The sequence below is a fragment of the Leptodactylus fuscus genome, chromosome 8, assembly GCF_031893055.1.
Source record: "Leptodactylus fuscus isolate aLepFus1 chromosome 8, aLepFus1.hap2, whole genome shotgun sequence".
Lineage (NCBI taxonomy): Eukaryota > Metazoa > Chordata > Amphibia > Anura > Leptodactylidae > Leptodactylus > Leptodactylus fuscus.
In genome coordinates, this window is record NC_134272.1 from 83,191,765 (window position 1) to 83,218,721 (window position 26,957).

General features: G+C 41.4%; 1 protein-coding gene across 1 annotated transcript in view; it reads left to right on the forward strand.

Annotated features, from left to right (window-relative positions):
- QTMAN (queuosine-tRNA mannosyltransferase) overlaps positions 1-26,957 on the forward strand; it is a 145,975-nt gene that overhangs the window by 40,482 nt on the left and 78,536 nt on the right. The window lies entirely within an intron of this gene.

Below are 26,957 nucleotides of genomic sequence, written 5' to 3' on the forward strand. Positions count from 1 at the left end.
AGCACTGGCCAATGCATTTCTATGGGGAAAAGTTAGCTTGCGAAAATCGCAAACTGACAGGGATTTCCATGAAATAAAGTGACTTTTATGCCCCCAGACATGCTTCCCCTGCTGTCCCAGTGTCATTCCAGGGTGTTGGTATCATTTCCTGGGGTGTCATAGTGGACTTGGTGACCCTCCAGACACGAATTTGGGTTTCCCCCTTAACGAGTTTATGTTCCCCATAGACTATAATGGGGTTCGAAACCCATTCGAACACTCGAACAGTGAGCGGCTGTTCGAATCGAATTTCGAACCTCGAACATTTTAGTGTTCGCTCATCTCTAATCCTGTCCCAAAACCCACAACACTCACTGGCTACAGCTTGACTTACACGTGCAAGAGTCACATGAGGACGTACATAAAAAATGTGCAAGCCAGGTGATAGACCAAAGCACGGTTTCCCCTTATTCTGTGGTCCTAGCAATTCCGACTGCTGACAAGTTACAAGCAACGTATGATAAATCTCCCACCCAATAGAAAATCAATGGCGATGATTTGGTCGCTCTAGATCTAAAGTATAAGCCTAGTTTCACACGACCTTATTTGACCTCCTTGATATTTAGTGTCCAATGGAATATCCAATATTGGATCCAATAGAAAATTTATGGTATATACACCAATCAGCCATATCATTAAAGGGATCCTATTATTCAGATGGCATTTTTTGTCCCTAACACGTAGGAATAGCCTTAAGAAAGGCTATTCGTCTCCTACCTTTATATGTCTTCTCCGCACTGCCATTCCGTAGAAATCCCGGTTTTCTTCTGTATGCAAATGAGTTTTCTCGCAGCAAGGGGGCGGGCCCCAGCACTCAAACAGCACTTGGGGCGTCCCCAAAGCTGCGAGAGAACTGTCCAGAGCTGTTTCCATCTTCTTCAGGAACGGGCTCTTCATGCGTCTTTTTCCGGGGGGTTGGCTTGAGACTTGTAGGCCTCGGGCAGAGCCGATTGCGGATTCCCACAGGCCACAAGAAAATGGCCGCTTACTTACTGTGTAAGCGGCAATTTTTCTCGTGACCGCGGGCATGCGCAGTCGGCTCTTACCGAGGCCTACAAGTTTCACCGCCTGCGCTGGAAGAAGACGTATGAAGAGGACGTTCCTGAAGAAGATAGAGGTGGTGCTGGAGAGTTCTCTCGCAGCATTGGGGATGCCCTCACTGCTGTTTGAGTGCTGAGGGCCCGCCCCCAGTGCTGCGAGAGAACTCATTTGCATACAGAAGGAAACCGGGATTCCTACGGAACAGCAGCCCGTAGAAGACATATAAACGTAGGAGACGAATAGCTTTTCTTAAGGCTATTCCGACGTGTTAGGGACAAAAAATGCCATCTGAATGATAGGATCCCTTTAAAGAGATCTTATCTTTAGATACCTTTTTTTCTGACTAACACGTAGGAATAGCCTTAAGAAAGGCTATTCTTCTACCTTTAGATGTCTTCTCAGCGCCACCATTCAGTAGAAATCCTGATTTTCTTGGGTATGCAAATTAGTTCTCTCGCAGCACTGGGGGCGGGCCCTTAGCGCTCAAACGGCACTGGGGGCATCCCCAATGCTGCGAGAAAACTCTCCAGTGCCACCTCCATCTTCTTCTGGAACGCCCTCTCTCTGTGTCTTCTTCCGTCCAGGGTTTCAATCTTCTGGGCCTTGGGCAGAGCCGACTATGCATGCCCGGGCCACAAGAAAATGGCCTCTTACACAGAGACCGTGTTCCCTTTTTGAGTAACCTTAGGTTTTGTTCTTATTGACTGTATCTAGCAAGTCGAGGGACAGACGAAGCGGGATAACTCTGGACTGCATAGTCAGACTTCGTTGTCTGTAATCATGGTGACCCATAGCACAGCATAGGTGCTGTATACACAGAACGGTAGTGTTACAAACTTGCTCTATTTGGATATTAAAAATTCTTTTTTTGCAAAAGCGAGCATACCCCATAACGTAAGATCCCTGTTTTTTTCATGTACATAACATGATTGTAGTGTGAGAACCAGGTCTTCTATTTAACAGGTCACGAAAAATATTCCTAGAAGTTAGGAAACCAGCTTTTTTTTTTCCCTAAAATTCTCACAAATGGGGATGAAACAAGCACTTCCTTGGGAACATTCCAGCATTCTACTTCTCATAGATCTCGGGGTCTCTGTAGCATAATAATGTGATAGAAATGTAAGGATCCCACCGTAAAGGCTGAAGTTATACTACAAGATCCACATTGCTGGGAATTAAGCCCGGGCTCCTGGCCCAAGTGAACGTGGAATAACTGGGAACGACATATAAACAGAAACGTTATATACCTTGGAAACGAAAGCCTTGACTGCAATGTATACACTGCAGCGTGTTTCATAAAACTATATTATACATTTATGGCTGTTGCCATTCGCTTCTAAAATAAACACAATTTGTGTAGTCGTTTTATTCCGATACTGAGCTAATTTATGGAAATACTTAGATTTAATGACCCAGCGGTCGGTAGCTTGACCCCTTTCCATGGTTAACTTGACCATGGGTGACCGGGGGGGGGGGTTAAAAAAAAAAAAAAAATTGGAAACTTTTATTAAGTTCTATTTTTGTTTTAATTGTTTTGACGTCGCCCGGCATTTGATGAATATATCGAGTTCTGCTCATGTTGCGCACAATACATTCCCACACAGCTTGTATTTTGTGTTTGTGTTGAAATTTCTCTGGAGGATAAATGTCTTGTAAAACATTCTTGCTCTGCAGCATGAACGAATTATTAAACTCCAGAGCATTAAAAGAGAAGTGTACTGAAGAAAAGAATTTTTTCATTAAAATGCAGTTTGTATTGATAAAACAGATTACCAGCATTTGATGAAATGTGAAACTTGGATCTATCCGTATCGCTAAATCACCGTAAGGTTTATTTTGGCACAAAGAGAGAAGTACGAAATAAACTTCAGGACCAATTAGTCTACCTACTATTGCTGTAATTGACTTTACTGGGCTGAGCTTTAGGCTATTTTTTTTTTTCTTTTTTTTTCTAGTCTTTTTTTTTTTCTTTTAAATTTTATTTCAATTTTACTATTCTATTTTTTTTCCAGTCTTTTACATTTTTTTTTAGATTTTATTTTAATTTTATTTTTTTATTTTTATTTTCCAGTCTTTTAAATTTTGTTTTAGATTTTATTTAAATTTTATTATTCAATTTTTTCCCAGTCTTTTAAATTTTTATTTATTTTTTTATATTTTACTTTTATTCTATTTTTTTTTATTTTCCAGTCTTTCAATTATTTTCTTTAGATTTTATTTTTAATTTTATTTTATGTTTTTTATTTTCCAGTCTTTTAAAAAAAATTTTTAGATTTTATTTTAATTTTATTTTTTATTTTTATATTCCAGTATTTCAAATTTTGTTATTTTAATTTTATTATTCAATTTTTTTCCAGTCTTTTATTATTTTTTTTTTATTAATTTTTTTTTTTTTTAGATTTTATTTTAATTTTATTATTCAATTTTTTTTCCATTATCTCATTTTGATTCATAAAGATTGTGGTTACAAGACACTGATTGGTGGTAGAGATGCTGGGCTTTTAGGGGTTTTTTTTTTTAGATTTTTTATTTTTTTTTTTATAGATTGGTTTTATCATTTTATTCTTATCCATGTTTCACCACTAAATTTGGAGATATAAAACACTGGTTAATGAAAAAAAATAAAAAGGTGGTCTTTTGGGCTTTTTTTTTTTTTTTTTAGGTATTATTATTTCCATTTTTATGAATTAGGTCGCTTATAACAAATCAGCCAATAACAAAAATGGATGGGTCCAACTATCCATGGTTGGGTTATGGTTTAATTTCCTTCCTTTCCTACCATTTTAACATATTAGATTATTTTTTGTTATTGTTATTTATATAGGCCGCCATTTTCAATACGGAATTGCAGGTGGAGCTTAAAATTTTATATGTAGAAAAAAAAATAATTATATGATCATAGATGATTTTTTTTTAAAGTATCAATTCAAAAACATTTTGCTAGCATTGTTAAAAAAAATGGAAAAAAGTCATGCGAACACTTCATACTTGGCAATTTTTAAATATTTTTATTTAATTTTATTTGATATTTTTAGATTTTTATTTCAATTTTTTTTTATAAATTATTTTTATAGAATTTTCTTCATTGCTCCAAAAAAAAATAAAAAAATACCACAATGTATTTTTTTAATTTTTTTTTGTCGAGTCAGGTATGTAATTTTTTATTACATTTTTTTTTTTTTACAGTGTAAATGAAGTAATCCTTATCCTCATTGTCAGTTCCATTTATCAATTGGCAGGCTGGACATTGATGCATTGAAATGTAATAGTAATAGAGCTGGCTGAGAGGAAGTCCTGATGACATACGATGCAAACTCATTTGTCACCAAGGGGCTCTACTGGGCTTCTTACCTTTCCCAATATCAGAGCTCATATTTTCTTAGCCTGTGATGTGAGAAGTCACAGTGGGCAAACCTTTGTGGCTCCGATCCCAGAGACACTCCCAGGATAAGAATTTAACCGTTTCTGGTAGAAACAAGTCTTGAGATTTTTCTAGGAGTTTCTCCAATGATCCGAGCAGGTCGACCTCCCCCCCCCCCCCCCCTCCCCCCGATACTCTCTTTGTCACCGTATTAAAACGAGACCCGATTCCCTTGTAACTTTGGGCAGCCTGGGATGGTGCGTTTACGCCGGCGTTGTGTGCCATGTTTTTTTGCAGTAAATCAGGCTCTGTGGCAGCTATACGAGAAGGTGTTAATCTAGGAATGCCACAGTTTTGTGCAGGAGGTCCTCTTCCGAAGCCAAAGGTGCTCGGTTCACGCTTTTCAACACTTTGTAAATTGCAGGAATGTTTTGAAAAAAATTTTGACAGTCATTTCTGGGGTTTTAGAACTGCCTGTTCTAGTGCATGTAACAGGAAACACGCAGTAAAACACAGATATCAATCATATGGAATTGCTTAGGTGACTCAAACTTGGGTATATATGTATTGCTGGGGTCAGGCCAGAATAAAGGGGGGGGGGGGGTGAGAACTGAGGCCTGGGTTTTATGGAGTACTATAATGTAAAGTGTTTCATGTACCTCAGTAAAAGCCATCATTTGCATATCTATAAATCAGGCTGATACAGGTCAGCAGCCCAAATCCACCGGGTATCCTAAAAATAATAGGCCTGTAGCTCACAATTTGACTTACAGGCATCACAATCGCCCTTCGTAATGAGGAACAAATTCAAGTTTACAGACAAATATATAACAAGACCCCCCGTAGTAAATACACAGCGAACATCTGCTACCAAAACCTGATGCACAACATGTGACCTGAGCATTGCCACCATCATGTAAGCCTTATTTAGATTGCAAGCTCTTTGGATGAGGGTCTTCTGCATATCTTATAGTAAGATTGGGGGTTATCTCTCTATATCTATCTATCTATCTATCTATCTATCTATCTATCTATCTTTTAGATGAATGGATTGATATATGGATGGATGGATGGATGGATAGATAGATAATCCATTCATCTATCTATCTATCTATCTATCTATCTATCTATCTATCTATCTATCTATCTATCTATCTATCTATCTATCTATTAGATGAATGGATTGATATATGGATGGATGGATGGATGGATAGATAATCCATTCATCCATCTATCTCCTATCTATCTATCTATCTATCTATCTATCTATCTATCTATCTATCTATCTATCTATCTATCTTATAGATGAATGGATTGATGTATGTATGTATGTATGTATGTATGGATGAATGGCTAGATAGATAGATAGATAGATAGATAGATAGATAGATAGATGGATGGATGGATGGATGGATGAATGGACTATCTATCTATCTATCTATCTATCCATCCATCCATCCATCCATCCATCCATCAATCCATCCAATAGATAAATGGATTGATATATGGATGGATGGATGGATGGATAGATAGATAGATAGATAGATGAATGAATGGATAGATGGATGAGTGGATTATCTATCTATCTATCTATCTATCTATCTATCTATCTATCTATCTTTTAGATGAATGGATTGATATATGGATGGATGGATGGATGGATGGATGGATGGATGGATAGATAGATAATCCATTCATCTATCTATCTATCTATCTATCTATCTATCTATCTATCTATCTATCTATCTATCTATTAGATGAATGGATTGATATATGGATGGATGGATGGATGGATGGATGGATGGATGGATAGATAATCCATTCATCCATCTATCTCCTATCTATCTATCTATCTATCTATCTATCTATCTATCTATCTATCTATCTATCTATCTATCTATCTATCCTATCTATCTCCTATCTATCTATCTATCTATCTATCTATCTATCTATCTATCTATCTATCTATCTATCTATCTATCTATCTTATAGATGAATGGATTGATGTATGTATGTATGTATGTATGGATGAATGGCTAGATAGATAGATAGATAGATAGATAGATAGATAGATAGATAGATAGATAGATAGATAGATGAATGGATAGATGGATGGATGGATGGATGGATGGATGAATGGACTATCTATCTATCTATCTATCTATCTATCTATCTATCTATCTATCTATCCATCCATCCATCCATCCATCCATCCATCCATCCATCCATCCAATAGATAAATGGATTGATATATGGATGGATGGATGGATGGATGGATGGATGGATGGATGGATGGATGGATGGATGGATGGATGGATGGATGGATGGATGGATAGATAGATAGATGAATGGATAGATGGATGAGTGGATTATCTATCTATCTATCTATCTAATAGATGAATGGATTGATATATGAATGGATGAATGGACAGATAGATAGATAGATAGATAGATAGATAGATAGATAGGTGGATGGATAGATAGATAGATGGATAGATAATCCATTCATCCATCCATCCATCTACCTACCCATCCATCCATCCATCCATCCATCCATCCATCCATCCATCCATCCATCCATCCATCCATCTATCTATCTATCTATCTATCTATCTATCTATCTATCTATCTATCTATCTATCTATCTATCTATCTATCTATCTATCTATCCTGTAACTTTTTGATACTTTACATTACAGTATAGTAATATCTTCCCACTGTATTTTTGACCTGAAAATCTGTGACTCCTGCCCCACACTGTGTGTGAATTCCTCCTTGTTCATACTACACAAGGTATCGCCCGATTTTCACTCTGTTACAGAATTCTAAGTAAAAAAGAAACATTTTGCTTGTCAAATAAATACAATTTATTTCCTGAAAATTAAGACAAAGAAACAAACAAAAAAACAACACAAAGTAAACCAAATGTTACTGATGCCGTGTTCTACAGTATCCCGGGCAACTAAAAAATAAAAATCCTCTCCTCCTTCCATCCGTCATCCATTGCAGAATTGATATGGGTGTATAGAGCGCGGGGAAGTCAATCTTGAGCATTGTGTTACTGATTTCCTTAACATCCTCGGTGTCACTCTCTGTCTGAATTTCAATGACTACTCCTCGGTGATGGTCGTGTTGTTGAAGACGGCAGACGTCTTCCAGCGGATCACTTGTCGGAGCTGTGATACCCTGTCAGTCGCTGACATTTGTGCATATCGGCAGTCAACAATGTAAACTCATTTCCAGGGCTCTTGATGGCGCGCTCAGAAGACGCCTGTGGCATATGACACACAAGAGCACTTTACCCACTAATCAGATAGTCGCGCGTACGCCGTATTTACACCAAATAATGAAAACAGCTGTTTAGATACCTTTAAACTCAAGTGTCTCTTTGTTATGGATCTCGCAGCGTATTCACATTATCCTACAACTCGTCCCGCAGTCAAGTTCCCTTTAATGCCGCACTAATGAAACTGGAGGGAATTGGATTTTTTTCAGTAACCTTTCTCTTCTTTTTTTTTCCCCAAAAATAACCACAATGAGAGCCATATGGTGTTTGCAAACAATGGCCCAGGAAGACATTGACAAATTATTAATTAAATGAAAAAATCGAGAATTTTATTTATGGCGAGACTTGGTGGGAAAAAGTCAGATGAGTACATAAGAAAGTGACCTAAGCCGAACTGTAACCTAATATAGAAAGGCAAGGGCAGATATCAGAATTCCTACCAGGTCCGGGCCTGGATTTAAAGGGATTCTACCATTAAAAAACTTTTTTTTCTAGGTAATACGTCGGAATAGCCTTTAGAAAGGCTATTCGTCTCCTACCTTTGGAAGTGCTCTCCGCCACGCCGTTCGTTCGAAATACCGGTTTGTATAGGTATGCTAATTAGTTCTCTCGCAGCGATGGGGGCGGGCCCCAGTGCAGGAAATGCGATGGGGGCGTCCCCATTGCTGCTCGAAAACCGACTCCAGCGCCGCCTCTATCTTCTTCTGCATCCTCCCCTTCCTTCTTTGGCTTGACGTCGGACGCCTGCGTAGTACTTCTCTGTTCGGCGAACTTCGCCGAACGTACTGCGCATGCCCACGGCCATAGTGCCGACACCGCAAGTTCGCCGAACAGAGCGTACTGCGCAGGCGTCCAACGTGAAGCCAAAGAAGGAAGGGGAGGATGCAGAAGAAGATAGAGGCGGCGCTGGAGTCGGTTTTCGAGCAGCAATGGGCACGCCTCCATCGCTGCGCGAGAACTAATTAGCATACCGGTACAAACCGGTATTTCGAACGAATGGCGCGGCGGAGAGCACTTCCAAAGGTAGGCGACGAATAGCCTTTCTAAAGGCTATTCCGACGTGTTACCTAGAAAAGAAAGTTTTTTAATGGTAGAATCCCTTTAAGAATGTTGTGGATCCACAGGGAATAAAGGGGAACAGTGCGAGAGAGGTGCTTTTGGAGTCTAGTATTAAACATATAAAATCATAGATAGTAGGTATGTTACCTTATAGGGTTCTACGAAGACAAGCCACAACTATATGGAGCCCTTGGTGGTGAAATAAAAAGGGGTTTCCAAGCAAAAGCAAATGGATTACCTCTCTTAAGGATACATCATCAATATCAGATTAGTGGAGGTCCGAAACCCTGCCATTTAGCTGTTCTCAGTAGCTGATAATCAGAGAATGGAGCAGGAAGCAGATAGCTCTGTTCTCTGTCTAGTGGCGAGACCAGGTACTGCAGATCAGCTCCCATTTATTTGAATGGAACATAATCTGCAGTACCTGATCTGACCACTACACAAAAAATGAAGCTTCCTTTATTCTTTATGTATCAGCTGCTGATCAGTGGGAGGGCCGGGTGACAGGCCGCAAGTGATCTGATATTAACGATACATCCGTATCCGTAATCTTTTTAGCCTTGAAAACCCCATAGTAATGTTTCTGACATCAGAAGCCCTCCTAAAGGTCACTAGGGTGCCTTGAAAAAAAATCTATCCAAAAACCATATTTGGGCTAGGATCACACTTAGGCCTGTTTTCTGTTCAGGGTTTCCGTTTCTGCAGAGAGAAAAAGTTCTGGGTAACCGCTTATTCAGCAAATTAGGTTTCTGTTCTTCGGGTCCCTAAGAGAGATGAAGAACGGAAACCCGATCGTAGGTCTGAACCTAGCGTAAAAGTAGCGAAAATCTAGTCGAAGTAACTTTATTATCCACACTGTTAACGTTTACACCCAGCCATGGGGTCTTCTACAGATCATTAAGATTTGTGAGGAACCATTAGGCCTCATACACGTGGCACGTGGTCTTCCAATGGGTCTGTATTATGACATACCATGGAACATGGCACGTGGATTCATATTCCATTGAAGGTATACAGAGGTATGGTATGGATTTGTGGATTTATATGGGCACCATACCACAGATCAGTAGGACACTGTTGCATAACTTGGTTATACGCAGAATCCAGAGGGATGACTTGAAGCTTCTGAGATCCAATACAAAATATATTAATCCATGGGCCATTGATAATACACCAATCTTCCCCTTAACTCCTGCATAATGGTGTGAAGTTTATTGGAGGAGGACTCCCAAGTTGTGGCCCCCAAAGTGGTCACAGATTAGCTGAGGTGGTGCCAATGGAGCAGTAGTGTGGTCATCACCAGGTGATATCAGAAAGTGACAAACCAGAGGACAAGACTAAAATATGGTCACTAATGGAGTTAATGGTCACAGCCAGGATTAGATACCATGTAGATAATCCAAAGGAGAAGACAGGAGACCATTTTGGGCAAAACTCGGAAGGGTGGTTTTGCCCTCTGCCATCTTGCAGGACTAAGCATTGATCTTCTGAGGATATAGGGTTTCTTCAATCCTTCTGTTTCTTCATGTCATCCCAGACAGACTGGATGCTGTTGAGATCGGGGTTATATCTAAGGGGGCCATATCATCACTTCCAGGGGAAGGGGAACCTTCTATTCAATTCTTGACCATGCTGCTGCTCTATCACCGCTACTGCCAATCCATGACATTCTGTAGACCACATTTTGGAAATCCTCCTTACGAACGTTAAGGGTGAAGGTTAGACTCCCCACCTTAGCATAGCCATACTCAAGTGGAGTGCACTTTAGGAGACCCACATTCTTATACATGACCGTAACATTCGTTCCTGGCAGACTTTTCTCATAACCGCCCCTTTAATTCCAATCATTGTCTTACTGATATTTAGCAAACAGTCGTATATGACTTATATAGTTCCAATATCAAGATTTAAGCCCCCTACTGTTGCCCTTTAATGGCCCTATTTACTAAGCAGACTCCTTGCATGAAATAACTTGGCCTTTATCCATTCAAGGTGCTAATCTGCAGCACGCCTTAGCCGTGATTCATGTGAGAGGGAGCCGGGACCACTGAGCTTAGCACGCCTTAGTGAATAAGAGCACTTGTGTGCAGGTAGACACCCTGCCCGTACTGACGATTGCGCGGCAGAAAGCTGCTTACAACATATGAGCCTCAATATCTTGTTTCATAACCTAATTCACCATATGGCTTTGCAAAAAAAAAAAGAGAAAAAAAAATGAAATTCGATACAAAACCACCATTTAAAATAGTTCCTCGCTGATATTCTGTGTCTTGTTATATAATATCTGGAAGCAGCTTGATAAATGAACACTGTGTGTCGGCTTTTTTTCTTCGCATTGATTGCACTTATTTGACATTGCTGTAAATTCCTTGTAAATGTAAAACATTATTGCAGTTGTCAGCTCGCTGCTCAGGCTTTTCTATTTTTTTTTTGTATCGCTCTATTTATACGCTTCTGTTTGGTTTCTTACAGGAACTATTTGTAGGAAAAGATCACTTTTTTGCTTACTGACATCATGCGTTGGGCGTTGGGTGCGTTTACCCTGCGGCCCGAGCCAAGTTCATCTAATGGGGAGGATTATTTTACAGATTGGTTGCACTTAGGAGGAATGGAATCGAAGGAGGCTTGTTCACTAGGACAACGTTACTGGGTAACACCTTTTAGGTTGCGGTTGGAAAATGCCCACATAGGCAAGACCACAGTAGTCTGTCGAGACTAGACTTTCCACCATGGCTAATAAATTAATCTTTCAGCCTTAAGGTGACCCATACGTCTTAGAGGAGCATAAGCAGAACCCACCAAGTTCGGCAGGATTGGCTCACCTTGGATCAGGCTTGGATGAACCAAATGTCTATGTGTATAAGGGTGAAGAGTTGATGGATCAAACCACCTTGAGGGTAGATTGAGTCACCAATTTTGGCAGTAGTGGCTGATGATCTCATGGATGAGGCAGGGCTGTGGAGTTGGTCTATCCTCCATTTTTCCATAGACTGACTCCGACTTCAGCTTCTGAACTGACTCTGATTCCATCACAAATTGGTTACATCCATGGTCAGTAAGAAGCAGTAAAGGTTCTCTAATTCTATGAAAACTAGTGATTGAATTCCAATGGAAGTAAATATGCAATAAATTATAGATCTAATAAATTATAGAATATTAATAATTGTAGAATCTAATTAAAAATAATTAGTCTTTTCATTTTTAAGTTGGATTCCAACTCCAGCCAAAATTGGTTACGACTAGGGTTGAGCCGATCTTGAGATTTCAAGATCGATTTTAAAATCTGATTTGCGATCATTTTCCAGCCGATCTTGATCCCGATCTTGATCGTGAAATTTGCTCGATCGCAGATCGGAATCCGATCTTTTCCGATCCCGATCCTCAACCTTAGTCAATGCTTTTCTATGGGAAAAGTCACTTTTGGGGTTGAGCCGATCTTGAGATAACCTCCGATCTCGACCCCGCTGGAAAAGATCGGGTCAGAATTGCGATCGCGATCGTGAAATTTACTCGATCGCGATCGTGAAATTTACTCGATCGGAATCCGATCTTTTCCAATCCCGATCGCTCAACCCTAGTTATGACTCCAACTCAGGCTCTATGCTCTACTGGTATGAGTGTACACTTAACTCCTCAAGAACAAAAGGATCGGACAGTTAAAATCAAGCTGCCCGATCCTTATCTCCCCCTATGTTTGTCATTTATTGGATGGTTGACAGCTCCAAATATATACGGCCGGCTTAAGGTTACCTTTCTTGAAGAAATTTGTAATACCGACCCAATATTTGTTGGCAAATCAAGATCATATCAACAAGACCTACCAATATTCTAATGCAGAGATCTCAAACCTGTGACTGCAAAACCTAGAAGACCTTGGGTTGAGTTCACCGATTATCTATGAAGACTGATTGAATTTTCCTAAACTAATGATACTGAAGAGGCAACTTGCATGTATATGTAGCAATTTATGTCTAATGTTTCCCAAGATATAACCCAGGCCATAGGTGGTGATACACTTTAACCAAATGTCGGCCTAAGCCACCAATTTTGATGGGAGCTGTCAAGAATCCAACGTGTATAAATTGTTTGAACAACTTTCATTCGACAGATGTAGATGGGAAAGGGCATGTTGAGGTTTATCATACCTGAAACGTTTTGTGAAGGAAGATAAGCCAACACCCTCTCTTCCCATTGAACGATGGTAAGCCAAAACAGGCCTGAATCTTTATGGGGAGTTTGTTAGGGATAGCTGTTGGCTGAAAACCACTGTCCAATGTTCTTGGCCACCATAAAAATATCTTTGGCTACTTTTCATCCCCATCCCATCCAATTCTGTTGTACTTTGGGAGGATTGTCTCCGTATGTAACAGTCTGGAATATTTAGCATACATTGCTTCAGGGTCAACCTGCTATTTTGATTGATATCTTTCTTGAGGAACCTCAATATTTTTGATGGGTTCCACCAACATTTTAGTGCCCGTTGGCCACTTGGAATCTTCTTTTGGCTATCCATTGGATCTCAACCTGTACAAACTTTGGTAGCTTGTCACAACAAAGACATCTAGCATCTGCTCCCCAATGACAATACAAAAATTGGTGACGAGTTGAACAACTTAATAGGGAACCAGGACCGATAGGCCTCGACTAAACAAACATTTGGCGCGCCAATGGCCAGCTAGTTGGCACCATTGGCGTTGCGGGTCTTAGCATTCTATAAATATGTTGCTTTTTCAATTCTTACACCTCCCCCATCCATGGTTTTTGTAGGTCCCTTGGGTTCAGATGGGTTCCATTCTCGTAATAATTGCAACTTGTGGAAGTGTCAGGGACGTTACTTTTAAGAAGCCGACATAGTTGGAATGGCTGTTGATTTATAAATAGTATAATTAGAGGCTTCCCTCTAAATGCTTCTTGCTGGCATCGTAGCGCTTTTTATTGCCCAGTCAAACCCCCTCGTTCAATTTCAAAATTGCCTTGTCAATGAACTACGGTATGTGCTTGCCAAATAATGTCGCCACTAATACCGCGCCTCTTTAATTTCTTTGTCCTGTCTGTAAATGAGCAATAAATTGTTTGATAAAATGGTCAGAAAGGTCACACTAGTTGTTAAGTGAATTACATATGAGGAATTTAGATAATTTTCCACGCTGATCATTGATGCTAACGGCGCTAATGATGTCTGGCTTTTTAGCAGTGGCGAAACCACAAATGACTTTGTGCTTACAATGAGACTTATAGTTCCCCAAACGGAGAAAAAACGTAGGTTGCATGACCTGCAAATTATTTTACGCTACCTTCAAAGGTTTGCGTTGTCCAACGTTATTGGAATTAAAGGGATTCTCCGCTTTAAAGGGGTTGCTTGGTCCAAAATGGATTGTTCACATTGATTTCCAATACGTAGGGTAGAACATTGGTATGGTGGTCCAACCCTACACAGATCACCCAGAGGATCCCGGAAGCTACTAGTGGACAGGGAGGGCATACATCCCCGCTCCTATTCCAGTAATGGGATTGGTGCTGCAGTTCCCCAAAACTATGCAGTGGACAGGGCTTCTCCCATTCTTGGGGGAACTCCCCATCCCCTAGCAGCTTTTAGCACCCAGTGACTGCCAATACAGCTGATCTGTTGGGGTCCCAGTCAGACCCAACAGGTCACATACTGATGACTTGTCCTGTGTATAGGTCATCAGTATGAAAAACTGATTTGGGGCCAGACAACCCCTTTAAAGAGGTTGTACAATAAGATCGGACCACTGGACCCCTCACTGATCCTGAGTACGGACCTTGGTTCTCTTGACCTATTGGAGCAGCAGGCCAAGCATGCACAATACCTCCTATTTCTTTCTCTATGGGTGCACCAGATATAGCCGAGTGCAGTGCTCAAATATCTCCAGTGTTCCAGTAGAGAATGAATGGACAGTATACATGCTTGACCTACTGCTGCATAAGGATGGGAGAACCAAAGACCCGTTCTGAGGATCAGTGGGGGTCCCATTGGTTGGAAACCTACAGATTACAACTTAGATTCATTTACTTCTAAACTTGGTACAACCTCTTTCAATTAATTTTGGAAGGAACATTGACTGTCATGTCCAAGAGGCCTAAGGTCATATTCGTGCAACCATTTACGATATCGGATCCTTGCATTTCCTGCAAAAATGGAACCGGGCATGAGTAGAAGGAAGCACAACCGGATCCATTCCCAACTTTAGATGGTAACATGGCAATGGATACTAAAGACTGACATTGGGATTGCCTGGTTTCCTAAGACTAAACTCCCGATAGTCTTCTCGCTATTGTCATTGTCTAGTAACCACCATCTATAAGGTGGACCTGTCCGCTTAGCATGACGCCATGTGTACATTTCTTTTAGGATTAAGACACAGGAGAAGATTACAATTCAGTTTGCGGCGAGAATGGCCACTGGTATCTAGTGGGAATGCTGGTGCGCACTGGTGGAGATTATCTAGAATAAAGGGAGACTCTGGATTTTGCTCTAGGTTGTGAGCGCTGCTGTGACACGTGTGATTTATACATACTCGTATCTGTGATTTCAGCAATTTGTTTTACATTTCAGTCTAGTAGCCCCGACGTGCGCGGCACTAAAAGTCAGCTCCGCATTAAGTCGTCCTGTTTCATTAAGCTGGACGTCGTCAGGCTATGTGTTCTGCATTACTACCGCCATATGGTAGTAATATAGAAAGAAAACTCAGCTGGTCACTGTTATCTATTAATAGGGTTTCACACGGTGTAAATTCACATAAATTCAGTATGTACAGAGGGGGATGAAAACGACTGTTTTAGATTGTGACTGTACCCATACATCATCATAAATTATACCGCTCCTCCGTATTAGTGTGCCAGGGTGGAGAATGAGGGACTCCTACAATGACAAACCCGAAGAGCTTATCCTCTAAAATAAAAGTGAGCAAAAATAAGAAATTAAACCTCGAAGATACCCTATAAATGTCTTTCTCAAGACGTTTTCCCATCTGGGACATATGTGGCATATCTACAGGAAAATGTGGTTGCCCGACAGGGAACAGTTTCTTTTTTTGCAGTGGGATAATGAAAAGTTCTCGCCTCTCTGATCCCCGGCCAGTCTCTACTTTCTGGTTCTGCCTTGACAAATAAGGAAATGGTGCTCAGCCAATCACCAGAAAGTAGAGACCAGCAGGGACCTCGACAATGCCAGAATGGGAGGGTCGGGAGAACTATCTGTAAACAGTTATGGTGGGACTTCACCAGAGAGGACCTATCTGTGGGATCTCCTAATTCCTCCTAGCGGCTCAGCTTGTCATAGATCTTCTCCTCCTCTTGAGGATCCCCCTTATTCTCAAATGGAATCATTTCCTCAGTAGAAGACAGCTCAAGGTCTCCACCATCGCCATTGCCTCTCCCTACTCTACAGACCTCCGGCATAGCTCTGATAGGAGAAGCCACCACTTCTGTGCCCATAGGATGAGAAGTAACCTCCAGCAATGTGACCCTATTGATGGTCTTTTTGAAGTCAAGGACTCCCCAAAGAGGACCTGACTCTAAATCATCTAGGTTTATTTCATAGGGAAATAAGTTGTAACAGGTCCCTTTAAATTTGGCAGTCGGTGAATTGTATATGTAGAATTCCAAGTAGGTTATAAAAGTGTCACCTTACTGGAGGGTGAGGTCAGTCTACTATGAGGTAACGTTTCCTTCCCTGCTAGATCCTAAAGGACAGTCTGATCTAAACTAATAGCTTATGTTAAGCAGGTGATAAAAATGTTCTGTAATATGGGGAGCTAGAGGCGGCTGGAAGGTGAGGGAGATGCCAGTCTCCCATTTCTGGTTTATTTCATTGTGGATAACCCCAAATTACAGGACGCCACTCTCTATGGATGTGTATGCCTGCAATTCTATGGATATACTACAGTATGTGCATCAACTTCACTCATCCTATGACTCCCATCCTCCATTATTACATCATCTTATGCCCATCTTCAAGACTTGTCTGGTGATGCAGACACCATACATGCGCTAAGTGTCCCAGACTTACTAGGGGTTTTCTGGGGTAAAGATATTGAGTATAAGTCATCAGTATCACATTGGAGGTCTGATACCCATTACTCCCATCAGTCAGCTGTTATTAGCAACTAATATACAGAGAATGGAGCAGGAAGCAGACAGCATAGTGGTCAGAACGGATTACTGCAGATCTATTCCCATAAACTTAAATTGGAGGAGACTGAGAGTCTTATTCCTCCGTAGAAGGAGAAAGGTAATGGAAACTGCGTTATTATGCAGTCAGGAGGTGGGCCATCTCCCTGCAAACTTTTTATGGGTGCCAGTGTGTGTAGCAGGACTTGTGAGGGTGAATTTGGACGGACCTCATAACTACAGTCTAATATTTGAGCCTCAGGCCAGGTTGGACAACCCTTTTTGGAACCTGCATTCTCAGCCTGGGCATTGCAAGTATTTTTGAATTTTTTGGATGCGACTTGGAGCACACTTTTTGTGTAGAAGACTGCTCTAGCATTCTCCTTGACCCCAGAGAGTACCTTCACCCAGCCTCAGCTCCATTTTCTTGGTTCCTAAGAAGTAAGCTTCCTTTCCATAAAGACATGCCTTTGCTGTGCCCTGCCTAACGGCTAGTAAACTCCAAGTCGTTGCACCATTCATCATTGTCCTCTGAGTCCACTATCGTGCATTCACCATCAAGGGCACTCCAACCACCATCAGGGTCAGGAATGTTTACAATGGGGAAGTGCCCTGTAGACCCCTTCCACCATTATTTTCCACACTGCCTGCTTCTTCGTCACTGCTCTAGCCCAAGGAGTGCTGGAGAGTTGGTGGAGCCATCTAGAGCCACCATGATCTCAGCTTTGACCATGTCTTGCTGTCATCCTCCCTGTATCGTTCAACCTCATCTCCTGAGTCCTTTATCCTGCATTCACCATCATGCTCTGCAGGATACTTCCACATTGCAGGACCCCTTTTCACCATGCCTCCCCCTTGGACTGCTGGAAGACTGGTTGAGCCACCATGAACTCAACTGTGACCGACTTCTGCTCCAGTCCTCCCTACATTCCTCCTCTGGGTTCCTGCATATTCCGTACAGGCTGCAGTATAACAATAATTCTGCATGTTACGGGATAAGAAGGCTACATTGGGTTATTGCTATGTAAGCATTTTTCTGGCAAGTATCTCCAATGTGCAGCTCCACTTTGATCTTTGCAGCAAATCGTCTCCTGACGCTCCTGACTGCAATATATACACAGCATGTGATACAGGCCGGGTCTGGTCTGCAGCCTTCATCCGCTCCTTCATAGGCTGTCATACACATTTGCAAACCAAAGTAGCGTTTGAGCTTGGTGAGAGTAAAAGGAAATGCTGTTTGTTTGTGTGTTTCTCATTCTCCTTTGTAACAGAAGAAGCATTCCTTGTGTTCTCGTCTTCAGACACTTGGCATCCATTTCATCTGAGCAGCTGTTTTTTCTTAAAGTGCAGCAGAGTGTAGTTTTCGAGTGACACCCGCATTAATACTTCACATTTCGCTATCATACGCTGTCACGCTGAAATATGAATCGGGGGGTCGCTTGTGTTTGTAGCGGAGAATTGTGGAAGGAGCAAAGGGAACAATGAATGGCCGGCCGGGGAGATAGCTGCAGTCTCTGCCCCTTCTTTTTTTTTGTAATTGCACCTATAACTTTCGACCCAGCCGATGCCAAGTCAAACTGCCGGTGCTGATCTTGGACGAGATGTTCTCGCAGGCGCCTGGATACCTCGCTGCCAAAATATACCTTTCTCTTATTGCTCTGATAAAAGGTTATTAGATCCAATTTTGCTTGATGAGAATAAATGACTGCGGGGGGATACAAATCGCTTATTAATGGCAGAAAATAACATCTTGGCCGCTGTCTTAGCTAACAAATATGTGACACACCCAGGACACCACAGAGGACCTGTAATATAATCGGATTTTTATTTTATTAGTATTATTTTTTTGCTTTCCCACAATGGTTAAATGTCAGAGAGAGAGGGTTTAACTATTTCATGGAAAGGGGCAACTTACTAATAATGAACCTGCAATATTAGCAAATAAAGGGGGTTTAACATAAGCCTGATCCTTAGGAGAGGTCATGAAGGTTCGATCAGTGGTCATCCCACCGATCAGGGTCTGAGCGAGCACTATGGTTTCCTAGCATGGTGCCATACATTGTATACTGTCTCTTCGTTGTATTGCAGCTCCGCCCCATTCACTTCAAAAGGATTGACCTGCAAACAAGCCATGTCACTGATACATTTGACATCACTGGCACAAGGAGAACTGCAGCCTCCTCCAACAGGGACCTCTACAAATCTTCAGTTTATGATTTATCCTAAGCATAAGACATCAATTACAAAGCCCCAGAGAACCCCTCTAGGGTACATTGGGATCCTGAGTCTCTGTTCCTTCTCACAGCACTGCTATAATCCTACAGTAACCTGTAAACTGCAGCTTCTCTCTTTTTTGTAACTGCATACTGTGAGAGCGGGAAGTGGAGAAAAGTAGGAAACCATCTGATTTCCTTAAAGAGATTTTCCCATCTCATAAAGTAATAGAATTTGTCTTCCTCCCCTTTCAGCAGATCCACATCACTGCCTGCAGATTCTTTCTATCTTACTGTAATCCTAGCAGAATATATGAATAGCTGCAGCTTCTCTCTTTCTTTCTAAACAGCATGCTGTGACAGGGGGAAGGGGAAAGAAGTAGGAAGACAACTGATTTCCTCAAAAGGATTTTCCCATTTCATAAGAAGTTGCCTTCCTTGCCTTCCAGCAGCTTCTCTTTTACTGCAGACTCTTCCTATCTTACTGTAATCCTAGAGTAAGGAGAATATATGACTAGCTGCAGCTTCTCTCTTTCTTTCTAAACAGCATGCTGTGAGAGGGGGAAGGAAAGAAAAGTAGGAAGACAACTAATTTCCCTAAAAGGATTTTCCCATTTCATAAGAAGTTGCCTTCCTTGCCTTCCAGCAGCTTCTCTTTTACTGCAGACTCTTTCTATCTTACTGTAATCCTAGCAGAATATATGAATAGCTGCAGCTTCTCTCTTTCTTTCTAAACAGCATGCTGTGAGAGGGGGAAGGGGAGAGAAGTAGGAAGACAACTGATTTCCTTAAAAGGATTTTCCCATTTCATAAGAAGTTGCCTTCCCCGTCTTCCAGCAGCTTCTCTTTTACTGCAGATTCTTTCTATCTTACTGTAATCCTAGAGTAAGGAGACTATATGAATAGCTGCAGCTTCTCTATTTCTTTCTAAACAGCATGCTGTGAGAGGGGAAAGGGGGAGAGAAGTATGAAAATGTTCTTACCTTAAAGGGAACTTTGAATCTATTAAAGTGATAGATATCGCTACACTATGCCATACGTTCATAATCAGTGGGGTCCCATGGAATTCCCACCAATCCTGAGAATGATGATTCTGCAATTCTGATTTTTCCAGTATTTCCCTACACAGGGGTGCTCCATACACCTGCACCTCCATTAAAGTCAATTGGGTTGGCTGCAGTTTCCTGCACAGATGGGTGGCTGAGGGTGCTACTGTGTAGAGAAAAGCAAAAAAGGAGCCCTACACTTAGCAAATCACTCTCTTCACTCTCAGGGTTGGTGTAAGTACCAGAGGTCAGACCCCCATCTGTCATGAAGTGATGGCATAGCCTACTGATATGCCATACTTAAAGGGTTTTTTATGACTTTGATGGCATATCCATAGGAAAGGTAACCAATTGGAGATCATCATGGGGTCCGACACCCAAATCCCCACAGATCAGCTGTTTCAATTGACAGCTCCGTAAGTGCTATGTATGTCTTGCAGGCCATGTGATGTCACACTCTTGGGTCATATGGCCTATTCACTACTCAGCACCATTGAAGTAAATGGGCTGAGCTTTGATGCCTCTATGCAAATGTCTTGGCGAGTGGTGAAGAGGCCGCAGTTCTCACCTGAATGCTGTGGCCCCTTGAAACAGCTGATCAAGGGGGTCTCCAAGTGTCATACCTTTACTGATCTTCAATTGATAACCTATCCTAAGGTCATCCGTTACAAAGTTTGGAAAGCCCCTTTGACAAGATGGGAGTAACCCTTTAACTTGTGGATATGTGGGCAGGGGAAGCTCCACTAAAGTAAAGGCAAACACCACAAGAGAAAGGATCTGCCGAACTCATGCAAAATGGTGGTTAAGACCCAAAATATGCTATTTTATGATTCAAATATTGGGCAAAACATAAAGCTGGAGGAGATGTAACATATATAGTTGGAAAAAAACCGTACGTCCATCAAGTTTAGCCAAGGGTAAAGGACATGGCTGAAGAGTAGGGTGAACAACAATGCAGAATTTTGTCCTCTTTTGGCCATCAGAAAAATGGTTGACAACTTTGTAATGGTTCCCATCAGTGGTCGTCACCCCTATAAATCTGGCATCAAAATAATTCCGAGACATCCCATTCCCACCACTGGACAATGCAAACGTATACTTGTATTTGCCGGTAATCCCGTTGTAGGGGTTGTAGACCGCATGCGGCTCCTGTATGCATTTTGCTTGTTGACCTCATATTTACTAAATGAAATTTTACACGGTTTAATGTGTATTTTTTTTTTTTTAACATATATTTTGGTGAGCTATTAAACCTGCCTAAACAAACTCCTCTGACCTTGAACAAACTAATATTCCACGGTGCGGCCTTCTTGAATCTCTTCCAAAACCCACAAGTGGGAGAGGATCTTGGACCTCCTCCCAGAACAAAGCCAGCCTTCACTCTGGAGGCCACCTAAGGGATCAAAAGCACTGACGTACCCTCAAAATTTATTGTAGCTTATGGTTTTCTAGTTCTGACTTTTAGCAACGTAGGAAACTCTCGGATCAGAAGGTGATACGGCTAAACAACGCAGTATGTCTTAAACAGATGTCTAGAAGATGTTAAGGTGATTCCAAGTCCTTCCAAATCGTAGTCCTGTGACGATGGTGGGAACCAGTCATTAGCCCTTTCTAGAATTCAATGTATTCTTTGGAAAGTCATCATCATTTATACCAGTTTGCTATGACCGGGGTATGTTTCAGTTCGGTGCATGTACCCAAGTTATGATGAAGCTACCCCTTCATAAACATGGCTGATTCTCCACCGGAGCAATACGCTAGTCTTGCCGGGCACTCACGGGGACAAATATTGTATGGACCCTACTTCATGATATTGGGGTTGCACAGGGTTGTACGTTTCATACGCCAGTCTTAACATTTTCTCCAACTTTGCAAGATGCACCCAAATTATTAAAGGGATCCTATCATTGGATACCCTTTTTTTTCTCCCTAACACGTAGGAATAGCCTTAAGAAAGGCTATTCTTCTCCTACCTTTAGATGTCTTCTCCGTGCCACCGTTTGGTAGAAATCCCGGTTTTCTTCGGTATGCAAATGAGTTCTCTCGCAGCTTATTGTGTAAACGGCCAATTTATTGTGGCCCGGGCATGCCTGAGGCCTAGAAGATTGAACCCCAGGACGGAAGAAGACCCGTGAAGAGGCCGTTCCAGAAGAAGATAGAGACAGTGATGTAGAGTTCTCTTGCAGCATTGGGGACACCCCCATTGCTGTTTGAGCGCTGGGGACCGCCCCCAGTGCTGCGAGAGAACTCATTTGCATACTGAAGAAAACCCAGATTTCTACCGAATGGTGACGGGGAGAAGACATCTAAAGGTAGGAGAAGAATAGTCTTTCTTAAGGCTATTACTACATGTTAGTCAGAAAGAAAAGGGTATCCAATGATAGGATACCTTTAAGAAACTCCAGCAACATGAGAGGTCATATGTGGCAAAATGAAATCTATACCAGTCATGAACTGGCGTAGGTATCTGATACTACTAATTTTATGGTTTGTAGGGACTCGGCACTAAACCAGTTCTGTCGCAACCTCATTTTCTGGTTCTGGGGTGTCCCAAACAATAGACCCCTTCTAAACAACTTTATGATATGGGAAATCCCCTTAAAGGAGTTCTTGGGGTTCAGAGTATCAGTAGCTTGACCATCAAAATTCTGAACCTAGAGAGCCCCTTTAATTTCTACAGACCACAACGAAACCCTGCCCTCTTTTCTTTTTCAACTTATAGGGGGAAACATGACTGTTTGTAGTACAGGAGACACATAGGTCCGTCTAGGAGCTGTGAACCCCAAACGGTAGGATATTTGTATTCAAGACTTGTTACAACGTTGCTTCATTTTTCATCTTAGGTGCAAAAGTACAATTAATAGGAATAGTCGCCGACTTCCCCTCACCGTGCACACGTGACGTACGGCGCTTTATGAGACGCCAATCCTCTTAAGCGCTGACTTGGCTGTTTGTAAACATGTAAATGTTTGTATTGAGAGCAGTAACTCGAGAGGCGTATAATATTTGGAACAAAAAGGTACAACGTTTAAACATCTTTAAACAATGCCGTCCCAGTTACCCTTGATGTGAGCTTCAAAGCGAAATGAATCACAATTGTGAAAACATCAGCGGAATCAACCCGGACTGTCATGTGATTGTTTCATCTGTGTGTGTGTAGATGTGCAAACGCAAACAAGCTTCAGAGATTTCCAAGTGACCTGTGCGTTCCATATGTGAGCACCCCGAGCCTCGCAGCCACTGGGAAACAGGTTCATAAGAAGAGAAACACAAGACATCAGATCTGGGTCGGAGACGTAGCGGAAATACACGTTGGCAAAGCTTCATTGGTTGCCCACGTGGCACATTCTTATGATTTATTTTTTAAATCAAGTTATAGGTTAAACAATTTTTTTTCCAAATTTTTTTTTTTTCTAATATTTTGGATTTTTTTTTTCTCATGCTATATTCTAGATATAAAGAAAAATCACGAAACTTTGAGCTTTCCTGGCCACGCGCTTTAGATGAACAAGTATTTGGCCAACAGCTATTCCTCCCGACCCACATACATGTGCATACGTTTCTGAGTGTGCACGTATTCTCAGCAGAAAGAAGGGAATCACAGGGATAGAATAAGTTGAAATCCAACATGCCTGACCCTTCTTTCCCCGAAACATCTGCCAAAGGGGAGAATCGCAACTCCAATATGTACAAAAGGTTCCTTAAAGGTTCCTCACCTCTTTACACCCTTTCACAGACATTGCCTCTCTGATTCCAGCTCAGTTGGATTTTTTTCTCTAGCCCCCGCCATTCCTGAGCAATCGGTGCCATTAGTTTGTGCACCAAATATGCTAATTAAGCTCTTGGCCTGGACCGCCCACCTGACAGCCTAATTAGAGGTTACAATTATAATAACATTTCCATAGCCTGTTGACCAATGGAATTGAGTATAGCTGAAGGACCCAGCCGGGTTGTCAGACCCATTGATGTGATATTGATGGCCTAACTTTAGGATAGGTCACCTATAGCGGTTATACAACATTAGAAAGAGATGGAAACAGCGCCACAGCTGTCCATAGGTTATGTGTGGTATTGCAGTTCAGGTCTATTGAAGTGGATAGAGGTGAGCTGTAATTCCACATCCCAATAGTGGACGGCTATGTCATTTATGTCTCACTTTGAATTGGTAGGGATATTTGAAGCAGTGCCTCGCCATCTTGGATAACTCGATTGAACATGAATTTTAGGTCTGTTCAATTTTTTTTTTTTTTTTTTTGCAAAACAGACAAATCGCCCGCTCGTCGAGTACGTCTCCCCTTCCAGCGCGGATATTTATTTTGCTATATCTTCGTTCCATTTAATAAACAATAACAACGGGAACGTTCTCACCCACAAATGTGAGGGCTAATGCCGGCGTAATAAATATATAAACTTGGACAGGTAGCTTCTGTCGTCTATTTTGCGCCTGTAGATCTGGAACAGTCTCCGTCCAGGAGTTTAATCCAACGTTATGTGATAGATCCATCCCACACTGAATAACCCCACTGGCTAAACTCAAGCTAACCCAGTCAGAGCCGTGTTTCATGCCAGATAATCATCAGCGAGGCAGCTCGGCTACAGAAACAAATAAAAAAAAAAAATAGCAAAAAGGTTTAAAAATTCTACCGCTCCGAACAACAAAACAAAAGCGTATCATCCAAATTACAAAGCTGAGCGCTCCCCTTATCTGCTCACATTATTTTAGCTGGGTCATCGTCGGGGAAAAATAGGATACGGTTTACTGTATAGACTGACTGGTAATCCATAATCTGAGATTATAAAAAGTTTTTTTTTTTTTTAAATTAAAGTGTGTAATGAATAGACGTGGCGACATTATTCATAGCATTGTGTTATGTGTCATTAATGTGTGGAGGGTAAAGATGGGCCCCGGGGGGGTCAAACCCTAAATATACATAGATTATGATTAAAAAAACATATATATATATCCATCTAGCTTTGCCGTTTTTCTTAAAGGAGTCCTCCACTTTGGACAACTCTTAAGTATTAGTAGGGTCCTCTGATAATAAACTGTTGGCATCCCCAGTGATCAGATAGATTTAATCTGTGGGAAGAACTGACAATAAGTGACTCCATCAGCGGAATAGTGAGCGCAGCTCCGGAGTATAATACAGGATAAGTAATGTAATGTATGTACACAGTGACTGTACCAGCAGAATAGTGAGCGCAGCTCTGGAGTATAATACAGGATAAGTAATGTAATGTATGTACACAGTGACTGCACCAGCAGAATAGTGAGCGCAGCTCTGGAGTATAATACAGGATAAGTAATGTAATGTATGTACCCAGTGACTGTACCAGCAGAATAGTGAGCGCAGCTCTGGAGTATAATACAGGATAAGTAATGTAATGTATGTACACAGTGACTGTACCAGCAGAATAGTGAGCGCAGCTCTGGAGTATAATACAGGATAAGTAATGTAATGTATGTACACAGTGACTGCACCAGCAGAATAGTGAGCGCAGCTCTGGAGAATAATACAGGATAAGTAATGTAATGTATTTACACAGTGACTGCACCAGCAGAATAGTGAGCGCAGCTCTGGAGTATAATACAGGATAAGTAATGTAATGTATGTACACAGTGACTGCACCAGCAGAATAGTGAGCGCAGCTCTGGAGTATAATACAGGATAAGTAATATAATGTATGTACACAGTTACTGTACCAGAAGAATAGTGAGCGCAGCTCTGGAGTATAATACAGGATAAGTAATGTAATGTATGTACACAGTGACTGCACCAGCAGAATAGTGAGCGCAGCTCTGGAGTATAATACAGGATAAGTAATGTAATGTATATACACTGACTGTACCAGCAGAATAGTGAGCGCAGCTCTGGAGTAGAATACAGGATACGTAATGTAATGTATGTACACAGTGACTGCACCAGCAGAATAGTGAGCGCAGCTCTGGAGTATAATACAGAATAAGTAATGTAATGTATGTACACAGTGACTGCACCAGCAGAATAGTGAGCGCAGCTCTGGAGTATAATACAGGATAAGTAATATAATGTATGTACACAGTGACTGTACCAGAAGAATAGTGAGCGCAGCTCTGGAGTATAATACAGGATAAGTAATGTAATGTATGTACACAGTGACTGTACCAGCAGAATAGTGAGCGCAGCTCTGGAGTATAATACAGGATAAGTAATGTAATGTATGTACACAGTGACTGCACCAGCAGAATAGTGAGCGCAGCTCTGGAGTATAATACAGGATAAGTAATGTATGTACACAGTGACTGCACCAGCAGAATAGTGAGCGCAGCTCTGGAGTATAATACAGGATAAGTAATGTAATGTATATACACTGACTGTACCAGCAGAATAGTGAGCGCAGCTCTGGAGTATAATACAGGATACGTAATGTAATGTATGTACACAGTGACTGCACCAGCAGAATAGTGAGCGCAGCTCTGGAGTATAATACAGGATAAGTAATGTAATGTATGTACACAGTGACTGCACCAGCAGAATAGTGAGCGCAGCTCTGGAGTATAATACAGGATAAGTAATATAATGTATGTACACAGTGACTGTACCAGAAGAATAGTGAGCGCAGCTCTGGAGTATAATACAGGATAAGTAATGTAATGTATGTACACAGTGACTGTACCAGCAGAATAGTGAGCGCAGCTCTGGAGTATAATACAGGATAAGTAATGTAATGTATGTACACAGTGACTGCACCAGCAGAATAGTGAGCGCAGCTCTGGAGTATAATACAGGATAAGTAAT